This window comes from Berghia stephanieae, chromosome 13, assembly GCF_034508935.2.
Source record: "Berghia stephanieae isolate SIO BIC M18660-M18661 chromosome 13, UCSD_Bste_1.3, whole genome shotgun sequence".
Taxonomy (NCBI): Eukaryota; Metazoa; Mollusca; class Gastropoda; order Nudibranchia; family Aeolidiidae; genus Berghia; species Berghia stephanieae.
The window spans coordinates 36,568,024-36,580,523 of NC_088372.1; the positions used below are offsets into that span (position 1 = coordinate 36,568,024).

General features: G+C 36.7%; 1 protein-coding gene across 3 annotated transcripts in view; it reads left to right on the forward strand.

The window, feature by feature from the left end:
• Nucleotides 1-12,500, forward strand: part of LOC144959015 (electrogenic sodium bicarbonate cotransporter 1-like) — a 178,961-nt gene that overhangs the window by 52 nt on the left and 166,409 nt on the right. The window contains exons 1-2 of one of the 3 annotated variants that reach the window (XM_078891348.1): nt 1-521; nt 1,762-2,100. The exon at nt 1-521 is cut by the window's left edge and continues 52 nt beyond it. The gene's annotated coding sequence lies outside the window, so the exon portion shown is untranslated. The remainder of the gene's footprint in view (nt 522-1,761; nt 2,101-12,500) is intronic. The other 2 variants (XM_078891347.1, XM_078891345.1) reach the window with 2 other exon arrangements.

Sequence of the window (12,500 nt, forward strand, 5' to 3'; positions counted from 1 at the left end):
TTCAGACGTTAGGCGCACGGCAAAAAAACAAAAAACAAAACAACAAAAAACAAAAAACACGCGTTCATTTTCGTTATTCTATTACAGTACAAGTTCTATCTCTTCTTGTTTTGTTTTTATATAAATTATATACTCCAAGCCGGGAGGATTGGTTGAGAAGCAGCCGATAGAATTCCAGTGTCAATTAAGTGTGTAGGAGATCGGCGAAACAAAGGTGTGTGTGTGTATGTGTGTGTATGTGTGTATTAGTATTATTGTTGTGAAAGTAGGGAGGATTCGCGATTCGTGACCGTGACAGACAACGTGGTCGCTGTGTTCCTTTTCCTGCAGTGTCAGTGTCAGACCACCCGATTTGTTTTTTGACACATTCATAATGATTGGTTCACATTAGTTTTCAATGTGCGATCTACTTTGAAAATTATTTGTTTAAATTTCATTCCGGTACTTATTCATTATAGTGAGTGTTCTTGGATGCGGATGACATTACTGTATTTTTCCTATAATTTTAGCCAGGCCAGGAAGTAAGTGTTAAATAAACTTACTCACCCTAAGATCATGTTAGCGGTGATACACATACAGGCGAATCCTAAGAACTTATTTAACATTTATCTATTTAACTATTTCTGAAGACCATTTTAGTCTCAATGCCAGGTCACAAGTATTTTTCGAGAAAATTGTTTGTCCTCGTCGTTAACTCATTAATTTGCTTGAATCTTTCTTGAGGATACACATTTTACATTATGGCGACGATCATCAAAAGAGAGAGAAGTCAGTTGTGTTCAATATACGTAATTAGATAATTACGTATTAATCGACGTGCACTTATTTGCAGGTCTGATAACCCAATTCCTTATGGGCTCATTGTTGTAATGGAAATCACAAAACATGACGCAAAATATTTTCCATTACAACAATGTTAAACTAGGCCCTTATGCCTTAGGTGGGTTCGGATGTTAGACCTGCATATATGTACACGTCGGTATTAATAGTAACGACGATATCACGGTGTTAACTTTCTTTTGGTGGTGGTCGTCTTGTTTAGTGTCAGTGTCACATGATTTAGAAAAAAATCTTTTGTGTGGACAGGATAGTGTGAAGCTGTGAGTTAACGGAATGCGGCAAACATCAAAATGATTCAAATTATATTATAACATTCTAATTTGTCACGGGCCTTTTCCCCATGACTGTCTTACTCTGCGGAGTCCCAGGTTTGATAGTTTTTGTCAAGATGAGGGTCATTTTAACCAGTTCACTGCCGTACTCTGGAAAGACACGTATTTAAACCGTTGGCCGGCCAGGAACATCATTCTTCAATTATCGATCGATTTAAATGACTGAGAGTTTTGTCCAAGATGAGGGTCTTTTGAATCGATCGATATTTGAAGGACGAGTTTTCTGGCCAAATATTGAAACGCGACCCGCCGCCTCAAAGTGGTATTAAGTCGGGATGATCAAATTGCTGAAAATAGAATCTATGACCAAAAACATCAGACTTGTGTTGAGTCCATGTATGGAATATTGAAGAAAAAAATATAGAATTTTAAAATGCTGAGAACCGAAATTTCGTTTTCTTGACCAGTTAAGCTTAAAATTGACCTTTCAGCATCTTGTTCATCCCGACATAATACCGTTTTGAGACGATGGGTCACAAATACGCGTCTTTCCAGAGTACGGCAGTTAACTGATCGATATTATTTGAAGGACGAGTTTTCTCGCCAAAATTTTCAAATTATTTTTTTCTTCTTCTCCATATTATGGCAGCATAAATAACTAGACTAGGTAACTTTCGCCTGCACGAGTGCTATAACATTACAATATCTTTGTGATTATCACAAAAGAACACCAAAACCTCCGGGTTCATGCGGATCAAAGAAAGAAAGTGTATTTCTCCGTAGTAGAACCCCCCACGTCAAGATAACGACATACAGAGCTTGCCTCTAACTCGACTGTTGTTCATTCATTCATTCGTTCATTCATTTGATATTTTTATTTCAGTTATCTTTGATCGCCGTCTAGTTAGTTGATCGCTGTACAATCGGAGTAGTACTAGTAGTAGAGTAGCCTAGCCCAAGGAAACAACGCAATGGATATTCAATAAAGGTAAGTAATCCCTTTTTTTATATTTTCGTGGGGACAATTTACATTATATGTGACCCACGGTTTCCATCTGGTGTGCAAGTTTGAACCAGAGCGTGAAAATTAAGTTGTTGTTATTTTTCATTCCACAACGATCGGTATGCGATTTTAAAACAGTTAGTGTATACCAATACTTAGTTGAATCGGGGAGGATTAAAGGTGACCCAACGACTCAAAACATTCGTATTACGTCGCGGTGCATCTGATGCTAAAGATCAAGTTTGTCAATTTTCCGTATATTTACGGAATTCAGTCTGTTATAAACCTTCAGTATAATATCTTCAAATTACCTGTTAAACGGGGAAATGTAAAAGTAAATACATGTCTTTTTACTGAATTATGCATTCAGAAAGGTGTCCGTCAATAGTTCAGTAAATTTTTGCCTCTTGACTTGGCAACCCTGTAAAGATTGAATTCTGATCTACGTCATCCTTTTTTTCCAGAGCTGTTAGGCTATTTATTGTTCGTGGCCGTGGAATCTTTTATTCCACCTTTTGTCTTCCCTTATCTTCGGTGCTTTTTACTCCATATCTACAACTTTCCTCAATCTCCTTCCTTTTTATTGGTGCTGAATCGGCCTGTTTTAATTACGTCACAAGCGCCATAAAACCTCTACAGACAATCAAAACAATGGGAAAATAGGCCATTCCGTCTGGGAAAATAAAAACAGATATTAAAAAAAATAAAAACAACAACAACCAAAAGAAAGAAACAACAACAACAAAAAGTCTCCATAGCTGTAATGCCCATCAAGTCGGAGTTAATGTGGATAAAAGAAAGAAAAATATTACACCCTTTCACATCGGCACCATTAGATCGCTAGGCATTCCATGAAGGAATATAGATGATTCATCAAACAGGATGTCTGATGTCAACAGGAATCACCAATGTTGTCCAAGTGAGCAAACTGGGGGTTGGGTTTATCAGTTAAAAAGTTAATACTAAGCTAATATTAGAATCTGTGGAAGGTAACATTGAATATATAACAACTTCGAAAAAGAACAAAATACCTAACACGGGACGCTTCGGGTTCCAGGAGAAAGTATTTGGTACAGCCTGTCGGCAAGTTCAATCTCAAAATTACTTTTTCCGCGGTTTCTACGGCGTTTAAAGGTCTGCCGTATCGCGATTGTTTGTCATCCTTGTGATAGGACGGTAGTCTACTTATTATTAGCAAAGAATTTTTCACTAGATTTAACAGTCAACCACCATATTGCTGCTAGATTGACAGAGTAGGTGATGTGGGGGGTGGGGGATTGGATCAGAAAAAAAAAACACGTATACTTATGATTATGAGGCAAGTGCTTTACTGCTATAGGTCATTGAAAGAGAGAGAGAGAGAGAGAGAGAGAGAGAGAGAGAGAGAGAGAGAGAGAGAGAGAGAGAGAGAGAGAGAGAGAGAGAGAGAGAGAGAGATAGGAGAGAGAGAGAGAGAGAGAGAGAAGAGAGAGAGAGAGAGAGAGAGAGAGAGAGAGAGAGAGAGAGAGAAAGAGAGAGAGGTGAGGGGGGGGGGGGGCGGATGAAGGGTGCTACAATATTGGAAGTACGTGATAATTTGTGGAAGGGTATTACAGTATACAGACTGTCTGACTGAGTGCATAATATATTATAGTCAAAAAGTGTTACATGAGCCGTTAAATTCTCATAAGCAATAAACATTAAAATATATAGTCTATAGATAATAAAATTTCGCTACCTTATTTTTATCACTCGGTGACTCAACGTTTTCAACTAAATAGAATTTACCCGGTTCTGCTGTAGGCTTTTCCTCGAAAATGTATCGAGGGCTCGAGGGGCCTAACGGTTCTGAAGGACACCCTGTCGGGCTTTGTTAACAATAGGGAGCGAGGACGAGAGACGCATGCGCACAACCAACATGACGTTCTCTCTCTAATAACTTTTCCGCCGGTGACGTCACAGACTATGGATGACGTCCAATCAAGGGACGCTAATCTCATTCCTTATTGTAAAATGCTTAAATGCTGCGTCCCAACCAGAAACCTATGATTTTCAGTGTCTTGTATTAGTAAAAGGCCCCACGGGTTTAGGTGTTCGACACCCCTTATCTGAAACTCCCTTCTAAGACATGTCAGAGCCAGTAAATGATGCAGAATTATTTTTTTTAAAAACAAACACACCAAAACTTTTTAATATGTAACACTGTAAAGAAACTGGAGGCAGCAGAAATGAGGTTCCTTAGAAGGATGTTAAGAATCTCATGGACAGAAAAAAAAACTAATGAAGAAGTATTAGAGCAAGCTGAAACTAAAAGGTTACTAATTCGTACAATAAGAAAAAGACAAATATGCAATTTTTATTGCACCTCAATCGGCATAAATGTATTGAACATCTTGCTCTCACAGGAAAGATAGAAGGTAAAAAGAGGAAAGGTAGACCAAGAAAAACATATTTGAATAGTTTGAACAGCTGGGTGACAAAGAAAGAGAAGAGTCAGTAATATTAGTTTTCTGAAGTTATCTGATCAGAGAGATGAATGGCGTACCATGATCACCGATGTCTGGCACAGACTTGGTACTTGAAGAAGAAAAAGGAAGAACACTGTATATTACTTTGTTTTATGTTGTATGATGTTAAGTTACTGTTGAGTGCTTTTAGCTTGTTAAGACACGGGGTTAGGCACTATATAAAAGTCAATAATTTTTTTAAAAACCAACAACCCCCCCCTCCCCGCCCCACTTCGTAGACGGATTTTTTTTTTCTTGAGTTCTCGTATGCGCCGACACACTTTGTGCTGTCTTTTTACTACATATTAAATTTCTACCTTTTAACTGTATCACTAAGAAATGACCTCGGTGTTACAAGCGCAACGCAAAACTCACGGAGAACGAACGAATAAAACATGTATAAAGTATCGGATGTAAATAATATACATATCTATATTATACTGTATATCTTTCATTTAATTGTCACTTAATGTCCGTAAGAAGTCCGATGTTTTATGGGCTCCATAGGGTCGTATAGACCCGTTTTATGGCGATGGGCTACCGGTGAATTCTATTATACATATTTTCTTCTTCCACTCGATTCTTCACAGCCCCCCCCCCCCCCCTCCCCAATGCACCCTCTTTCTTAAATGCCTCTTCTCTTTACATCCGCTTTCTTCTTATTTCATCTTCCCCGCCGTTCCCCTCCCTTCCTCAACCCCTTCACCTCCCTCTTTTTCTTCCTAGTTCATTCTCTTTTTTGTTTGTTGTTGCTTATCCTGCTAATGTTTCTTCTCTCCTCCCTCCCCCTTTATACCACCATCAGCCCTCCCCAGTTTCTATTTTCTATCCACCTTCTACTCTCTCCTCCTTTCCCTCTTCCTCCCTCTCTTTTCCCGCTTTTTCCTCCTCCTCTTTCGTTTTTTCCTCCTCCTCCTCCTCCTCCTCCTCCTTTCTCTTCTTCTCTTTCTTCATCCTCCTCCTCTTCATTTTCTTCTTCTTTCTCCTCTACCTCCTCGTCCTCCTTTCCCTTCCTTCTCATTCTCCTCTTCCCTCCTCTCCCTCCCCTCTCCTTCCTACTTCTCCTCCTCTTCCTCCTCTTCTTCTTCCTCCTCCTTTCACCGCCACCCCCTCTCCCCCTCTCTCCCTCCCCCCTCTCTTCTTCTTCCTAATTCTCCTCTTTCACCGCCACCTCCTCTCCCTCCTCATCCTCTTCCTCCTTCTCTTACTCTTCTTCCTCCTCATCCTCCTATCCTCTCCCGCTCACACCAATAAGCAAATAAATGAACTCATACCGCCTTTTCATTCAATAACCATGGCTACAATAGTGTCACCTGGTTGTATTGTTGAATTGATTTAACCCTTATTGATTCAAGGGGACATAATCGGTAATGTCATGTTTTTGGGCTTTATGGAGATGATTGCTATTATTCTTATTTCAGTCTCTTGTTTACTCTGTATTGACCTTGTCCTCATAACACTCCCTTGTCACACACCCACACACACACATACATACATACATACATACATACATACATACATACATACATACATACATACATACATACATACATACATACATACATCCATACAATCACATACACTCATACACACACGCACACATATTCTATCACACACATACACATACACTCTTATCTCTCTCCCACACACACATACATACAGTCACATACACGTACTCTTTCACTCACACACACATACACACTCTCTCTCACTCACACCCATACACACACATAATATACGCTATCTCTCTCTCTCTCACACACATACACACATATACAATCTTTCACACACACATGCCAATCACACCAATACATACACTTTATAACACACACACACACACACACACACACACACTATCACATTCTCATACGACATGCTCTCTAACAAACACACGTACTCCCATGTTACACTCCATCACACATACACTCTCATACACACACACACACACACACACACACACATACTCATACACGATGTCCCACAAACACACGCATTCCCTCGTCTCACACAAACAAACACACACACTCTCTCTCTCTCTCCTTTCTCTCTCTCTCTCTCTCTCTCTCTCTCTCTCTCTCTCTCTCTCTCTCTCTCTCTCTCTCCCCTCCTTCTCTCTCTACGCTCTCTGTCGGTTGTTGACCACGTGATAGGACAAAAGCGATTACGTCACGCAGAGATATCATAGACCTTAGAAATGTTTGACACATCAAAGCCAATTGGTTAGAGAGTTTTTATACCAAATATTAGGGTTCTTAGTCAAATGTCTTTGAAATTATGTGGAACATTGGAATATTTTCCGGCCCACCCTCGAATATATAACTAGCTACCTCAAAACGGTATTAATGTGTCGTAGTTGCACACATATGAAATGGCCTGTGATCGTATAGTGGCTTTTTGATAGATGGTAATGATATTCCTTTGCATTGTGTTGTAGATGTTAATCATGACGAAAGAGTTCAAGGAAAGATGATGATAATTGATTGTACAACATCAAGACATTCAGATAAAAGTCCAGATTCCAAGTTTCATTTCTTACAGTTTTATTTGTTGTGATAAATTCCAAATCCAAATCAAATAGCATGGTCATAATTCAATCAGTTTCATAAATTCCAAATCCGTAAAATCAATCCAAATGTAAAGTCATTTTGCCTAAGTGTGTTTTAAAACTCAAGATATATGTTCTCTCTGATGATTCTATGGAGTCCAAAAGATAGCTTGAGATTGTTACCTCATTTTCCTATCTGTATGTGACTTAGGACGTGTTGAAAGTCCCCATACTCATATCAAGGTATTTGCATGTCTGATTGTTGAACACAATTATGTACATAATATGGGCTTATTTTAGCATTGGTGGAATGGACAAGATGTTTGCGTTGGTTTGAGTGTATGTGCGGTTATGTGGTCTTGTGGTATGACACTCGCTTTCGGATCGGAATGTCCAGGGTTCGAGCCTCGCGCTCGGCGCATAGTTGAGTCTTGGAGAAGGCTCTTTACTCACATTCTCTCACCGTACTCAGGTGTAAAATGAGTACCTGCCCGTTAACAGCGTTGTCAGTGCCCGAAAAATTGTAATATCATGTCCCGTCCTACATATTAAATGTTTCTGTTGACCAAGGACCCCGTGCAAAGCGCTTTGAGCACATTTAGTGGTTATTGCGCTATATATAGCTCAATTTAATTTTTTTATTTTTATTTCTTTGACAACAAGCCCTTAAAAATTAGGTGATCAGACCTGCAAATAAGTATACGTCGTGTGTATTTAATTTATACACTGCGTCGGTGTTTATAGTACATTTTTTTTCGTGACTCACATGCATACATATCTACGTGTTGTTGCTCAATCGACACTCCTGTAGTAGAAGTCAAATTTAAGTGCATAATGTATTTACGTATAATGCATGTATGACCTATGTGATGGGTGGGCGACAAAAGTCTAGAACGAGGCAGTAGGTGGGATAGGGGGGGGGGGGGGGGGGGGGGTTAATGTGTTTTATTTTGGTATGTATGTAATGTAATATATATATATATATATATATATATATATATATATATATATATATATATATATATATGTGTGTGTTTTATTGATATGCATTTAGGTAAAATACTCACAAAAACCGTCAGTTGGATATAACGTACAAATGCACAAAACTGTGTGTAACCTTTAATGTTTATAGTCTGATTGATAGAGTTTAGTCAGAACTAATCTCCAAAATGGCTGTCTAAATACTAGAACAAAGAGCTGAGTGGCGTCAATTTCATTCTATCAATCAGACTACAAACGTTTAAGGTTAAACATCGCTCTTTTACGTCCTGTTATCTTAAGATTCTGCCTATACATCCTGCTACTAAAATAGTTAGGCCACCTTTTAACCTATTATTCACTATTAGATGATATCGGGAGTCAACAATTCATCAACAAGTGTAAAGCAACATTTGTATAAGCATTTGTAAATTATAGCGAATGAGATTAGCGGAAGAGTAGCGTCCCTTGATTGGACGTCACACATATTCTGTGACGTCACCGGCGGAAAAGTTATTAAGAGAGAACGTCATGTTGGTTGTGCGCATGCGTCTCTCGTCCTCGCTTCCGGTGAAAGCGGCTTGAGACACTTCAAAACCAAATTGACGTTCTCTCTGTAAGGTGACGTCCAATCAAGGGACGCTACTCTTCCGGGGGTCCGTAATTATGGCGCATTATAAGCTTATAAAGATTTTGTTTTAAATGTATGTAAGATCGTCTTTTTTTTTTTTGTTTTTTTTTTGTTTTTTTTTTTTTGTTATTATTTATTTTTCAGATAGGTCGGCTAATTGGCATTTTGTTCTTTACAAGGAAAGAAATCTTTTCGTAATTGTGGCGCATTATAAGCTTATAAAGATTTTTTTTAAATGTATGTAAGATCGTTTTTTTTTGTTTGTTTGTTTTTTTTTTTTTTGTTATTTATTTTTCAGATAGGTCGGCTAATTGACATTTTGTTATTTACAAGGAAAGAAATCTTTTGCTTACTTGATACGCTTTGGCCACATGGCGTTACTAACTAAAATGTAGTTTATCCGAAAAAGGTCAAAGGTCAATCGATTGAATTGACTCCTCATTTTTTCAAAAAAAAGTTCTTAAACCCAAGAGTTTTGGAAGTCTACGGTTGATAAATAAGGGAGGAGCCCAGACTGTGTGATATAATATAATATAATATAATATAATATAATATATAATATAATATAATATAATATATATATAATATAATATATAATATAATATAACATAATATAATATAACATAATATAATATAACATAATATAATATAATATGATATAATATAATATAATATAATATAATATATATAATATAATATAATATAATATAATATAATATATAATATAATATAATATAATAATATATAATAAAATATAATATAGTATAATAAATAATATAAATAATATAATATAATATAATATATATAATATAATAATATAATAATATAATATAATATAATATAATATGATATAATATAATATAATATAATATAATATATAATATAATATAATAATATATATAATATAATATGATATAATATAATAATATAATATAACTATATAATATAAATAATATAATATAATATAATATAATATAATATGATATAATATAATAATATAATATGATATAATATAATATAATATAATAAATATATATAATATAATATAATATAATATAATAATATGATATAATATAATATAACATAATATAATATAATATAAATAATATAATATAATATAATAAATATAATATAATATAATATAATATAGTATAGTATAACAATTAAGGGTTAAATAGACCAATTGGCCTTCAAAAAACCCTGTAAAGACACATCAAATCGACATGAGAACAACAAATATGAATCGGAAGCATCACGTTGAATGAGGAGATGCATGAAATTAGATGATTAGAAATGGAGTAAACTCTTAAGTTAAAAAAGAAAAGAAAAGAACAGATTTCATCGATCATGATGACACACACGCACACACACACACACACACACACACAACACACACACAACAAAACACACACAGACACACACGCACACACACACACACACACACACAACAAAACACACACACAACACACACACAACAAAACACACACAGACACACACACACACACACACACACACACACACACACAGACATATTAACCATCACAACAAATTATCTTCAGCAATCAAAAATCATATTTTACAGATTGCAGTTCCCCCGGTCTTTATAGTTCCCGCATGTTTTGTATTGTAATTTACACTATTCCATGCATTTTTTTTTTCAGTGTTCTTCAAATGAACGAATGTTGGCGAATGGGTGTATTGCATCTGGTAATAAATATTTTACAATCATCACCTCGAGTGAACTGCTGCAAGGAAAATACGTATCTGTAAAATTCTGCACGAAACAATGGCAGACAAAGCAGGAAACATTTAATGCGCACCCTTTTTTCAGATCAGCGAGGACGAGAGACGCATGCGCACCACCAACATGACGTTCTCTCTCTAATAACTTTTCCGCCGGTGACGTCACAGACTATGGGTGACGTCCAATCAAGGGACACTACTCTCCCGCTAATCTCATTCCCTATTATTATACTCTCACTCAATCAATCCTCTCTGGGCCTGCTGACACTAGGCGATGCAAGCGTTCTCCACCCGGTCCTTGTGCGCCTAGAGCCATATTGTATGGGACAGGTGCTATATAAATAAATTACATTATTATTACAATCAAATCATAGGGAATATCTGTTAAGCAACATTGATTATGGATCGGATGTCAATGCCATATGTTTAATACTTAATGAGGATGTTATAGAATCGCTTTTTCATGATTTTTTTTTTTTACAAATTTACAAAGAATGCTCAAATTAATTTAAAGTATTGAAAAGGTTTTCTTCCAAATGTGTGCATTGATTCATCGATTTAGAAGCAATGAAACGTTTTTCTTCCTATTCAGCTTATACTTTTCTGTCATCACTAACACCATGTGTCAACTTTTTTGTGTGGAAATCTTCTAGAAATTATTGAATATACTCAGTCCATCGGGATCGATGTATAGATAGTTCGAAGATGACGTCACTCATGTCTTTGTTATTGTTTTTTTGCCATCCGCGTTTATGAGTAATGCTCACTGAGCTGTATTAACCTGACTATAAACGTTCATGGATACACACAGTTTTGTGTGTTGGTCCGTTATACTTCCGGATGGCAATGTTATGAGCTTCTTAGCCAAGCGCATACTATCTATACTTGGAAAGTCACTTCCTGTGTGTCGTGGTGGCACGGGTAGGAATCGTCGCTCCCTTGCCAGAAAACTGGAAACCTTTCTTATCAGTGTTTCATCAGGCTATTATTATAGGGAGTATCTTAAAAGTTTTCTGGCCTAAATGTTAGAAAAGGCGTTTTCTCAGCGTACGGAATCACGTGTGATATTATCTAATGGAAGAATTGGAGAAATCATATTGATGACATGTGTTGTAGAGTGTAAGGGACTCGCAGATGTCTATCTGGTGAAGGATAAGACACATTGGGGGGAAATCATGGAGAGAGAGAGAGAGAGAGAGAGAGAGAGAGAGAGAGAGAGAGAGAGAGAGAGAGAGAGAGAGAGAGAGAGAGAGAGAGAGAGAGAGACTGACTGACGTATGGCCTTGCCGTTCCTCCCAAATCAATTGTATAATATTGTCATTAGAATAATGACAACCCTTTTTGCCATTTCCTTATGTACAACCTTCCCCGTCAGTCTTGTGCTATAATATGGTAATCAAACAGATGACAAAATGACAGGTCTTCGTTCTTCCATAGGATCTTAACTCAGACAGACCTCCACCTACTGGAAAATTTAAAAATTCGTAGTTTTTAGAAGATAACAAATGTAGTCACTATATTTAACTTAATACATACATCAATATTTTACCATCACAACGGGTTAAACAACACGTCAAAAGTCCTTTAAATCATCTAGTCTGCCTGGCATCCGTTTTCATTTTTGATTAGTTTTAATATCTAAGAAATGCTCGTGAAGTTCTGAAATTGAAGCCACCATTTCGTATTTCTACGAATTTTTCGTACGTATAGGCCGGTCTTGTTTAGAGAAAAATCGTTTACGAGGAACCGAGTCAAAAGCATTTCAGAAATCAAAGTAAACGACATCAACTCAACTCTGTAGTTCTCGTTATCAATAAACCCTGTCAAGTCGTCATTAACCTGTAACAATGTGAAATTGAAACCTGAATTAAATTGAACTTTTATATAGCGCAATATCGACTAAACGTGCTCAAAGCGCTTTACAAGGGGTCCCTGGTCAACAGCAACATTTATCATGTAGGACGGGACATGACGCCTTTTAGGCGATATTACCATTTTTTTT